This window comes from Candoia aspera, chromosome 2 (assembly GCF_035149785.1).
Source record: "Candoia aspera isolate rCanAsp1 chromosome 2, rCanAsp1.hap2, whole genome shotgun sequence".
Classification (NCBI taxonomy): Eukaryota; Metazoa; Chordata; class Lepidosauria; order Squamata; family Boidae; genus Candoia; species Candoia aspera.
The window spans coordinates 54,481,205-54,493,229 of NC_086154.1; the positions used below are offsets into that span (position 1 = coordinate 54,481,205).

General features: G+C 39.5%; 1 pseudogene; it reads left to right on the top strand.

The window, feature by feature from the left end:
- Window positions 1-8,654: 8,654 nt before the first annotated feature.
- On the top strand, window positions 8,655-9,734 carry LOC134492255 (spliceosome RNA helicase DDX39B-like; annotated as a pseudogene).
- Window positions 9,735-12,025: the final 2,291 nt, after the last annotated feature.

Below are 12,025 nucleotides of genomic sequence, written 5' to 3' on the forward strand. Positions count from 1 at the left end.
ATAACTTCAGATTTAAGTTGTGTTTCCATAGATGCTCTTGGATAAAAATGGGCTAGGTAGGTATATAAAAAGGAGGGGCAGAGCAGCAAAAGACCATGAAAATGGATTACAAATTAGCGGGCAGACAATGAATATCAGATATTTTGTTGTCCAAAGTGAGGCCAAATAGCACTATGATGTCTTTCTGAAGGTCATTCTTGACAGGGAAGCAGGGAAGCATGACTGCCATTACTGACTATTGAAGATAGCCAAATTTCCCCTCAAATAGTGTTTCTATGAATTAGGCATTATTCTGGGTCATGAATATATCTACTAGAGTGGTTGCAAGACTTTAACAAGACTTGTTAAAATAAAGTCCAAAAAGAGAGAGAAAGCTTTTATTTACAGACATGCCTGACAAAAATGTTTAGAATTTACCCATCCTGAAAATTAATCCAGAAGAGCCATGTGAGAGTTATCTTCATTATAGATATCAATATGGGCAATGATTGGCATTTTCTAATATATTACAACCTTATTTCTCAAACTTGGCAGCTCCCAGAATTCTGGGAATTGAGGCACACATATCTGGAAAGTTGTCAGAGTGGGAGATATATACTAGAGGAATTTTGTTTATTTTCTTCCTGTAATGTAGTTGGGAAAAAGACTATCCTTTAAAAGGAAAAAATGCAGTTCTAAGCATAGAATGACACCAGTAACAATTATACATATAAATTAGTACTGCTTTTTCTTTGAACATTTTGATGGAATTGATTAAGGCTGGAAAATGATCTATATAATAATTTCATGGTTGATTGATTATGTGCCATCAAATTGTTTTTGACTCCTAGTGACCACGTAGGTAGATTTTCTCCATGACAATCTATCCTTAACCTGGTCTTCCAGGTCTCCCAATGGTGCACTCATTGCCACTGTAACTGAGTCCATCCACCTTGCTGCTGGTCATCCTCTTCTCTCTTTCCTTCCACCTTTCCCAGCACTAGAACCTTTTTAGAGAGCTGGGTCTTTGCATAATGTGTCCAGAGTAGGATCATTGAGCCTGGTCATTTGCGCCTCGGGGGACACAGTGGTGTACTGGCTTAATGACGCTGGAGTTTGCCGGCCAGAAATGGTTGACACTCCAATGGTTCAAGCCCAGCTCCGTGTGACGGAAGTGAGCTCCCATGATTTTGTCCCTACCTCCTGCCCACCTAGCAGTTTGAAAGCATACCATCTGCGGGTAGATAAACAGGTACCCCCATTTTGGTGGGGGAAAATGCTGGTGGCACTCTGCACAGGAGCAGGAACTGGTGCTGGATCTGCCTGGATGCAAACGGTGGAGGATTGGTGGAGAAAAAGCCCCAAATGAGCTGGCTTCCCTAGGAACACTGCTGACCAGCTGGTGCAAAGCTAGCTCGCCCTCTTGTAGTGCACCGGTGCAACAAAGAACTAGCAACTATAGGCGCCAGAACATTTACTGTGTGTAAAAATGTCGCAGATTCCCTGGCATTATGTCCCACGTGCTAAATAGATAGATAGATAGATAGATAGATAGATAGATAGATAGATAGATAGATAGATAGATAGATAGATAGATAGTGCCTTGAGTGCTCTGGGTTTATTTGTTCGATGATCCATCAGTTTGTTTTCTTGGATGTCCACAGTACTCTGAGGAGTCTTCTCCAACACCAAAGTTCAAAGGCATCGCTACTCTTCTGATCCTGCTTCTGCTTCTTCAGAGTCCAAATAATTTCATGAAGTTATCAGTAATTTGTAATTAGGGGGACTAAAACCCCCAAATGAATTTGGAATTAACTCATATGACTAGCAGATTTTACTGGACTGATTCTTTTAGGAATGAAACTGCAGCTTATTTCCAGGTCAGTAGTGCTGAGTTCTTTTAAATTCAGAGTTTCTGGGAGTCAGGCAGCATGTAAATTTAATTTATTATTATTATTATTATTATTGACATTTTACTAGTATCTTGTTATGAGAATAGATAGAGGAGGAAGATCTTGAGGTTTGCCTGTGTTATCTGAAGAAAATCTAAAAAACTATCTCAGCTGAAATGGCTAGATTAAAAAATATACTATGAAATAGAGTTCCTTTTATTTAACTTGATTATATGTTAATTTATTTTATATTGGCTAAATTTCTTACTGTGGCACTGGGTGTTGAGGAAATTGCCACAAGATGAGGGACATGGGCTGAAAAAGAGTTGAGAAGGAACATACGGATTTATAATGAAATGAACTGAGTACAAATTCTGACCCTGCAGATCTGGCAGGTCTTCTCCTCAAGGACTTTTAAAGTGATGGGCTCAACTTCCAATCACAGTGGTGAAATAGTACTTTTTTTACCAGCAGTTAAATAGTTTAAAATGCTATTCTTATGCTTTGACATTGTTGAGGCTCCAATTACTATCCTACACTCAATTTAGTACTCTTAGTTGTGTTGAGGCTGCAAACCAACACCACCCCACCATCTTTGGGCATACTGGCTAGGAATTCTGGAATTTTCAGTCTTTTAGATATATTTAGAAGGCTCTAAGTTAAGGGAAACATCATAGATAGCATAAATAAGTTTTAACTTTTTGATTTACATGAAGAGGTAAAGCATATTACAGAAATTTACTGAACACAGCCCTCCTATTTCAATTAACCTGTTATTTAAGTGGTATTCCCTCTGATACTCCATGAAAGTGAAAGTTGGACTTTGAAGAAGCAGGGCAGGAAGAGTATTGACACTTTTGAACTTTGGTGTTGAAGAAGACCCCTGAAAATACTGTGGACAGCCAACAAAACAAACAAATGGAACATGGAACAAATGAAACCAGCGTTGTCACCTGAGGCACAAATGACATACCTCAAATTATCCTATTTTGGACACATAATATGAAGACCTAGCTCTCTGGAGAAGGCTCTAATGCTGAGAAAGGTGGAAGGAAACAGAAGAAGTGGAGGACCAGTACCAAGGTAGATGGACACAGAATGGCAACGAGTGAAACGTTGGAAGACCTGAAAGACCAGGTTAGGGTCGCTAAGAGTTGACAGTGACTTGATGGCACATGATCAAGAATATTTTAGTGTTTTACATAATGTGGTCATTATAACTTCATTTTCCATATCCACATATTCCAGTGGTCTTTCAGCTCTAACATAACTACTAGAAGATAGGAGGTGACAGAATAAACCTCTGATTAAGATGTGGAGCATCATGTGCACATCAGAGTATGAAATAAGCTTGTTTTGCTTTTTATTGCTAATTGTTATTTTTTCATTGAAAACATGCAAAGTTATGATAAAAATGGTCACACCATTTTCAAATTATCTATGGGGGCCTGATTTAAAAAGATAAAAGCTATTTGGGAAAAGCTTCTGGTTAGGAGAATAGAAGGGAGAGGAGATGAGCAAGTAACTATAGTTCTCATTGATTAGGAGGAGCTATTATGATTTACTTTGCTGATTTCGTTTTAAAAAGTCAGTCCTGTTAGCATATCACATCTTCATTCACAGGAAGCTATAATAAATATGCCAGTGAATCTCAGGGTTTTGCAAGAATCTTCTGTATGGTTATCATTCTACACTCCATAATTTAGAATGAAATCCAGTAACTAAGACAAAAGATATAAAGACCTTAATGCAACACTGGTACCTCAATCTGCAAGGGTGACCACACCACTGTCACCCTATTAATCCTCAAAAAATCTCTAAAAGGTAGAATCAGGTTGTTTCTATTTTTCAGTTAGGATTGAAGATGGCGATATGATGTTATTACTGAATCCCCAGAAGTCCTGCTGAACACCAAAGAAGGAAATGAGGAGGCTGGGTAATGCATGGATGTGCTTCTAAAGGAATAAGGGTTTCAAAGAGGATAGGAAATAGATTGGCAGCTTATCTTCCAAGGAGTCATAGGTAGAGGAATTTTTTAAATCAGTGTTATTTCAAACTGTATTTAAAAAAAAAAGATTGCAAAGGTGTTATGTCCTGTAAAAGAAAAGTTACTTTATACTTTAATTCTCACTGACCTCAGTTGTGTCCCTCCTGTGGATAACTAGCAAAAAGATGTCCCAAAAATTAAGCTGGGACTTCTTACCTTATAATTTTCTTTAGATTATATCTTGCAATCCTTTGGAAAAGAAAGATACCCAACTGTGCTATCTTAATTCAGCTTGGTTGCTACAGAGGGAGACAGAGAGAAAAAAATTGAACTGTTCAAAGTTTTTACATAATATATTTTGAAAGGGGAGAACAGCTACTGAAGTTGCCTTCTATAGACTTCTATGAGGTTTTAACTGAATTAACATAATAGCTTAATACCAATAACCTAATTATTGTTAGATTTTTATTTTTATGTATCATGTCCCAGTTTTGTTTCAACATGGAACCCAGACACCAATTCAGGGCATCCACAGATGTAAAGGAGAGATAAAACTAGGTGTTGTGTACATTTTGATGAGAACTCAGCAGATTTCACTGGATGATCTCCTTAGCAGTTTCATGTAGATGTCAAACAGCATGGGAGATAAATGAAACAGGTGAACGCCAAGACAAAACTATCACAAAGCAGAACTATAATATATTAGCAGCACCTTTTGGAAAAAAGCCAGCAAAGTAGGTATGAAACCATTATAAAACAAAGGCTCAGAGAACTGGTCTGAAAGTATTTTATGACTAAAAGGCGGGAAAGCTGCTGAAAACTCCAAAAGAATCAGTCTGGTTGTATTCCTCATTTAATTCTTGGCAGATTTTATCCCACAGACCAACTACAATCACTTCTGTCCAAAGCAAGACTTGAAGCTGGATTGAAATGGATGTAGAAAATCAGCTTCATCAAAAATTGCTGGAACTGATCAGTAGTCATGTTCTTCAGTACCTTACCCAACTGAACAATAGTTATTTACTGCTTCTGAGTCTGAATACACATGAAGTGTGCTGGTTTCCCCCAAGATCTGGATGGCCCCCACTCTGCTGTTGTTTAGAAGAGCTGTGAAGACCTGGCTCTTCACCCAGGCCTTTGCAAGTAAGAGTGAGACCCATTGCTTTATTGTGCTTGCCATCTTTTATCTTTATCTTTCATGTTTTATTGATTTGATTGTAATTCCTTTGTTTGATTGTTGCAAGCTGCCCAGAGACATTGAGAGCCAGGCAGCATACAAGTTTAATAAATTACTATGGTTGGTCGCACAGTCAGCCAGATGTTTAGACTGGATTTGGCATTTTTATTCACTATCAAGTCCTTCTCAAGGAGCTAGGTTAGGTAGATGTTGTTGTTTGATGGTGTTAAAGGTACTGTCGCAGGGTGTAAGCTCTTCCAAGTAAAGCTGCCTTTTGCAATTGACTGATGGTGATTTTGTCAGTGCTGATGGTGTTCAAGTGGTGTTCCAGATTTTTTGGAATTGCACCCAAGGCACCTATTACTATTGGTACTACCTTTGCTTTCTTTTGCCACAGTCGTTCTACATCTATTTGCAGGTCTTTGTATTTTGTGATTTTCTCCAGTTCTTTCTCTTCTATTCTGCTTTCTCCAGGTATTGCAATGTCCACTATCCAGACTTTTTTGCCCTTCTTATTGACAACTGTTAAGTCTGGGGTAACGTGTGGCAGATGCTTGTATATTTGAATTCTAAAGTCTCCGAGCACTTTAGCTTCTTCATTTTCTATTGCTTTGTCTATATTGTGGTCCCACCAGTCCTTGCTTGCATGCAAGTGGTGGTATTATTATTATTATTATTATTATTATTATTATTATTATTATTATTATTATTATTATTTCCTAAGTTTGTCAAACATAAAAGGGAGGGGAAGAGAAGAATAGCATTAGCAGAACATTATTTTGCAAGCTGCTTTTTTCTGGGTCACAACAACCCTAACAAATATTTGAACTTGCTATGTAAGAAAAGTATGGAGACTTTTGTAATGAAAGCCTGCTTGTTGATTTCTACAGAGAGATTTTGAAACAGAGGGGTGCTGTGTTTGAACCAAGCAGGAAAGTAATGCAAGAATGTTTTTATAGTCATCCCAAACCATTGTCTTTAGTGAACTTTGAATTAGTTCCTAGAGGAGAGATGATTGGGATGTTGTTGTGTTTACTGGTAGGATGCTGTTTCTCTAGTGTTGTTGGAACTCTTCTAATAAAGGGGAGGCTGCTGAGAATTGGCACTTCTTGAAAAACTCCAGCTGCCTAATGGCCTTGTATGCTCTTAACGTTCTTTGATGTTTAGCATGGGTAGTGGGAGGTAAGAGGCCTAACCTTTTGTTCTGGTTACATTGCTCCCATGTTATGTAGTTCTGTTTGCATTAACAATCTGGCCCCACAATCCTTCATTCAAAATGTGCTTTCTGAATGGCATGCTACCCTAATATGTTTCACAAAGTGAACATTCCAAATCCATGTTACTACCTATTGATGATGTTGTAATTAGATTCAGGCATTTTCCTCTTTATGTCTTAGAATGTACTCTGATTTGAATGGTATGAATAACACAAGGTTCTACCTAAGGAATTCTGCTAAAACATATGGTATACTTCATATATTTTTGTTTTATCAAGGGCAGCCTTTTGGGGGAGAGGGGTTAATATTATCAGCCTTAGTGACAAAGCTGAACCATTCATGTACAGTCAAGGTACAACATTTTTTAATTATAGATGAACCTTTAACACAAAGAACCTTTAACGCAACCCACAAAGTCTGTATGGTAACCATAAGACACTCCAGACTAATTTATGCACAAGAGAGAAGCTAAGGTGGGAATCAGATGAACTAAATATATCTCCAAATTGCTGTAGGTTGAAGAGTCATGTAAGAGAATCAGTGGCAGCTGAACAAATAACATCATGTCCAAAATTTAGTCATTGGGGTTAGTGTTCCAGGATCCCCTCTCTTTAAATCTACTTCACATTTCAGAAATATCCAAGTTTAACTCAAATGTCCTTACTCATTTGCAGCTGATGCAAACATACAACAATCATACCAGAAACAAAGAGGAAAGTTGATATCCATGTTTTTTCCGTAAATGCCAGGAGTCTGATGGAAGTATAGTAGTATAAAAGTACTGTAAGTCAGTATATAAATAATTCAATAAATACATTTGAATTAACTTCATCAAATAAGTTGAATGCATTTTCCAAAAGAGACATACTCCCTGGAACACCTTGGAGATGCAAAGATTTTCTTTACACAAGATATATTGCTTGTGGGAAGCTGGCTGGGAAGGTCACAAATGGTGATCACATGACCGCAGCTCGCTGCAATGTTATAACTGTGGACCAGGCACCTGAGTGCCCAGATCGCGGTCACATGACCACAGGACACTGCGAGAGCCACAACTTGCAGACTGGTCATAAGTGTTTGGTGCCATCGTAATTTTGAATGGTCACTGGATGAGTGGTCATAACTCAAGCGCTACCTGTTAGTCTAGATGTAGAGGAAGTTCAAGCTTCCATCTCAAATTCTGAGCTTCCAGGAAATCAGTGATACACAGTTCAAGGCATACTTAAAAAAAATATAGATTACTTCATAGAGAAGTTCAAACATTTGTGAGTCCTTTTTAATTCCACAGCACTCACAATACTGGAGAACTAAATCAAACATACCTTTCAGCAATATGAAATGAAATCTAAATACATCTCCTTTTTCGGCTCCAAATAATCTTGTACCCCCAACTGCTGAAAGTAGTACAAAAAAGTGCAATCATGTTGCTCACTCTTGTCATTTGTCAGCAATTGATTACAAAACTTGATTTTCTTTCACTTTCAAACACTTGGATGAGGTCTTTTCCACACAAAGCCTTTTCCACTCTCAATCTCTACAAAGAATCTTTAAACCAGCTGTGTGACCATCTTCACTCCTGCTAATCATGGAACACTGAGAACAGATGGGATCACTATGAGCCAAGCCATTCTCCCTTCAGCCAATTATTAAGAAAGGCAGAGGGAGGGGGGATCACCATTCTATCATGCCTTGTCAGTTGAGTTATGACAGCTCGTGAAATAATAAAAATCTCTCTGCCTCCACTCCACACAGGGAAAGACAAACTGCAATCTCCATCTTCTGTTTTTCAAGAAACACAGTGTACGTATGGACATTTTGCAAAACATGACATGACATGACATGACATGACATGACATGACATCTGAGCTGTTTGTTTGAGGGAAAACCTACCTGGCCATCAAGATATCATTTTTCCTTCAGAGAAATATCTGTTAAAAGGTATGATGATGCATGACACTGTAGTTTAGCAACCCAGCTTTTGTGTGAGTGGGGAAGAGAGAAAAATAGCTCACTTGAGCCTGGAAGATGAGAAATGGGGTTAGGGCAAGAGTTTGGTACAGCCTACTTATGTACAAGGCAAGTGAAGATGATTTTTTTGTTGTTTTGTTTTGAGAGAGAAATTGTGAAACTGATTAGAAACTGGTTAAAGATAAAAACTTGTTTGCTGCCTATGCCCCTTTCCACTGTGGTTGTGCCTTGGCATACTTGTTGGGCTCCTCCCCTTCGTCTATGTTTTTAGAGAGGGAGACATCACCGTGACTGAGAATGATGCTGACAATGAGCTGCTGGATTATGAGGATGATGAGGTGGAAAACCAGGCAGCTGGAGAAGGGTGGATGTCCCTTCTAAGAAAGACATCAAGGGACCCTATGTCTCCATCCACAGCTTCTGTGATTTCATATTAAAACTAGAACTCTAGCATGCCATTGTTGATTGTGGCTTTGAGCACCCTTCAGAAGTGCAACATGAGTGTATCCCACAGGCAATCTTGGGCATGGATGTCCTGTGCCAGGCCAAATCTGGAATGCTGTCTTTGTTCCTGCTACAGTTCAGCAGTTGGAGCCAGTAACAAGACAGGTTTATGTGCTGATGATATGTCACACCTGTGAACTGGCCTTCCAGGTTAGTAAGGAATATGCATAATTCTCCAAGTACATGCCCAGGGTCAAGGTGGCAGTGTTCTTTGGGGTCAAGAAGGATGAGGAGATTCTGAAGATGAATTGCCCCCACATTGTGGTGGGGATCCCAGGCCACATCCTGGCTTTGGCTCACAACAAGAGCCTCAGCCTGAAACATATCAAGCAGTTCATCCTGGATGAATGTGACAAAAAGCTTGAGCAGCTTGATATGTATCAGGATGTCCAGGAGATCTTCCACATGACCCTGTATGAAAAGCAGGTCATGATGCTCAGTGCTACTCTCAGCAAGGAAATCCGCCCCGTTTGCTGCAAATTCATGCAAGATCCTATGGAGATCTTTGTGGGTGATGAGACCAATCTGACGCTGCATGGTCTGCAGCAGTACTATGTCAAACTGAAAGACAATGAGAAGAACTGCAAACTGTTTGACTTGCCTGATGTCCTGGAGTTCAATCAGGTGGTCACTTTGTGAAGTCTGTACAACACTGCATAGCTCTGGCTCAGCTCTTGGTGGAACAGAACTTCCTGGCAATTGCCATACATAGGGGCATGCCCCAGGAGGAGAGATTGAGCAGGTCAACATTGCTTTCAGCTATGATATGCCAGAGGATTCAGACACTTATCTGCACTAGGTGGCTCATGCAGGTCGCTTTGGCACAAAGGGCCCGTTAATCACTTTCATGTCAGATGAGAATGATGCTAAGAACCTAAATGAAGTGCAGGACCACTTCAAAGTGAACATCACTGAACTGCCTGATGAAATCCACATCTCCTCCTACACTGTACAGAACCGATAAAAGGGGTCTTGGTCTCCATGTTCACCATAGTTTTAATTCCTGACCTCTGCCACTTTCCTGAAACTTCACATTTAATTTTACCTGATGGAGAAAGAGGTGACTGACAGCCTGGAACACAAACTCACCCCAGTCCTCTAATGTGTTGTGACAATAGCCTTTGACACTCCTGGAAGTTGTTGATGGGCTGAACTTTGTATCCTGTAGACCTAAATCTGCCTTTCTAGTTATACTGAAGTCATCCTGACTTCCACTTTTTGAAAATAAAATCATGCTTTACTATAATAACATTTTTGATAAGCAGCACAAGATTTTTGGGAGAACTCATCAATTGCAAATGAATATGCCACTATAGAAGAACATATGGAAAATTCTGGATCCTATTTTTTTATGTTGAGGCTGGGATGAATATCCTTTTTCATTTTCTGAGTTTGTCCCCTGCCAACAGTATATCAATCACTTTTTGGGAGGTGCCTTTGAGTCAGTGTTGAATCCTGGAGACTGCTTGGACAAGTCTCTGCAGATTTCTTGGGAAGATTTTCAGAAGTGGTTTGCTATTGCCCCCTTCCTGGAGCTGAGAGAGGGTTACTGGCCCAAGATCACCCAGCTGCCTTCCATGCCTAAGGCAGGACTAAAGCTCAAAGTTTCCCAATTTCTAGCCTCATACCTTAGAACTTTTGGCTAAGATGAATTGAAAGAATTTTGGGATTAGGAGTAACCCTACAGATATAGATGAAATAACAAAAGACCAACCCCCCTCTTTTTACACAATTATTGAAATTTTGGACAGGGTTAACTCATGACATCATTCTTACTGGGATAATTTTCCTAGATTACAATGCAAGGCCACTAGGCTGCCATCTGAAATGTTACCAATTTTTTTTTAATGTTGTTATAAAGGGAGGAGAACGTTAGTCATCTCATCTTTAGTGACAGTTCCTCCCCACTGAACATAATTGTTAGAAGTTGCCTACTTGAGGAAGATTAATCCACTGAATTTAGGTGTTCTTTTTGCCTTTCCTAACATCGTTGAGCACAAGTATATGAACCAGTGTTTGATTATAATATTAGCAGTGATTAACATTAGTATTGTATTGGCTGCCTGTTACCTCAGTAGATGCTTGGAACAGGTGGGAAGTATGGCTGCTGTTATGGACATTGAAAATTGAGACCGCAAATGCTACTGGGCTGTGATTGGAATGATGTGGTATCTATATTGTATGGATAAAAGCTGGCTGCTGCCATGGATCTTTACGGGGTAGCCATTTTTTTCATATACAGACGTTGTATAAGATGCCTTTGAGAGATGTTCCAGCTATTGGAGACTCACCTAACTGGGCAAGGATGGCCACTGGCACTCTTGAGAGTTTATATAACATCTGGAAACTTAAACAGCTGCACATGCATTAGGGTTCTGATATCTTTCAGTAATACATCTTTTCAAATGTTTTTTTTTAAAGGATTGCTTGGAGCTGCTGATAACTGGTAAGATAGCAAAGATTAGTGGTTGAATATCAAAAGGGTAAAATAATACGTCCTTCAATGATACTGCAATATTCAAAACAAAAAAAACCATTTTAATTCATTCATTTGTTGTAATTAGTTTTTATTTTTCCTCCACAGATAGATGACACTGTTATATAAGTGCTAGGTCAGTGAGTGATGTTAAGAAAGAGATTAGCTGCAGATATTTTAATTAATGAAATCAGAAGACGCTTAATCCTTGGGAGAAGAGCAATGACAAATCTCGATAAAATAGTTAAGAGCAGAGACATCACACTGACAACAAAGGTCCTCATAGTTAAAGCAATGGTGTTCCCCGTAGTAACATATGGCTGCGAGAGCTGGACCATAAGGAAGGCTGAGAGAAGGAAGATCGATGCTTTGGAACTGTGGTGCTGGAGGAAAATTCTGAGAGTGCCTTGGACTGCCAGAAGATCCAACCAGTCCATCCTCCAGGAAATCAAGCCAGACTGCTCACTTGAGGGAATGATATTAAAGGCAAAACTGAAATACTTTGGCCACATAATGAGAAGACAGGACACCCTGGAGAAGATGCTGATGCTAGGGAGAGTGGAGGGCAAAAGGAAGAGGGGCCGACCAAGGGCAAGGTGGATGGATGATATTCTAGAGGTGACGGACTCATCCCTGGGCAAACTGGGGGTGTTGACGGACGACAGGAAGCTCTGGCGTGGGCTGGTCCATGAAGTCATGAAGAGTCAGAAGCGACTGAACAAATAAACAACAACAACAAAACAATTAATTAATATAGCTGCCTATCTACCAAAAGGAACTCTGGTTGGCAAACAAAAGAAAACACGGTACAGTAAACAACCATTT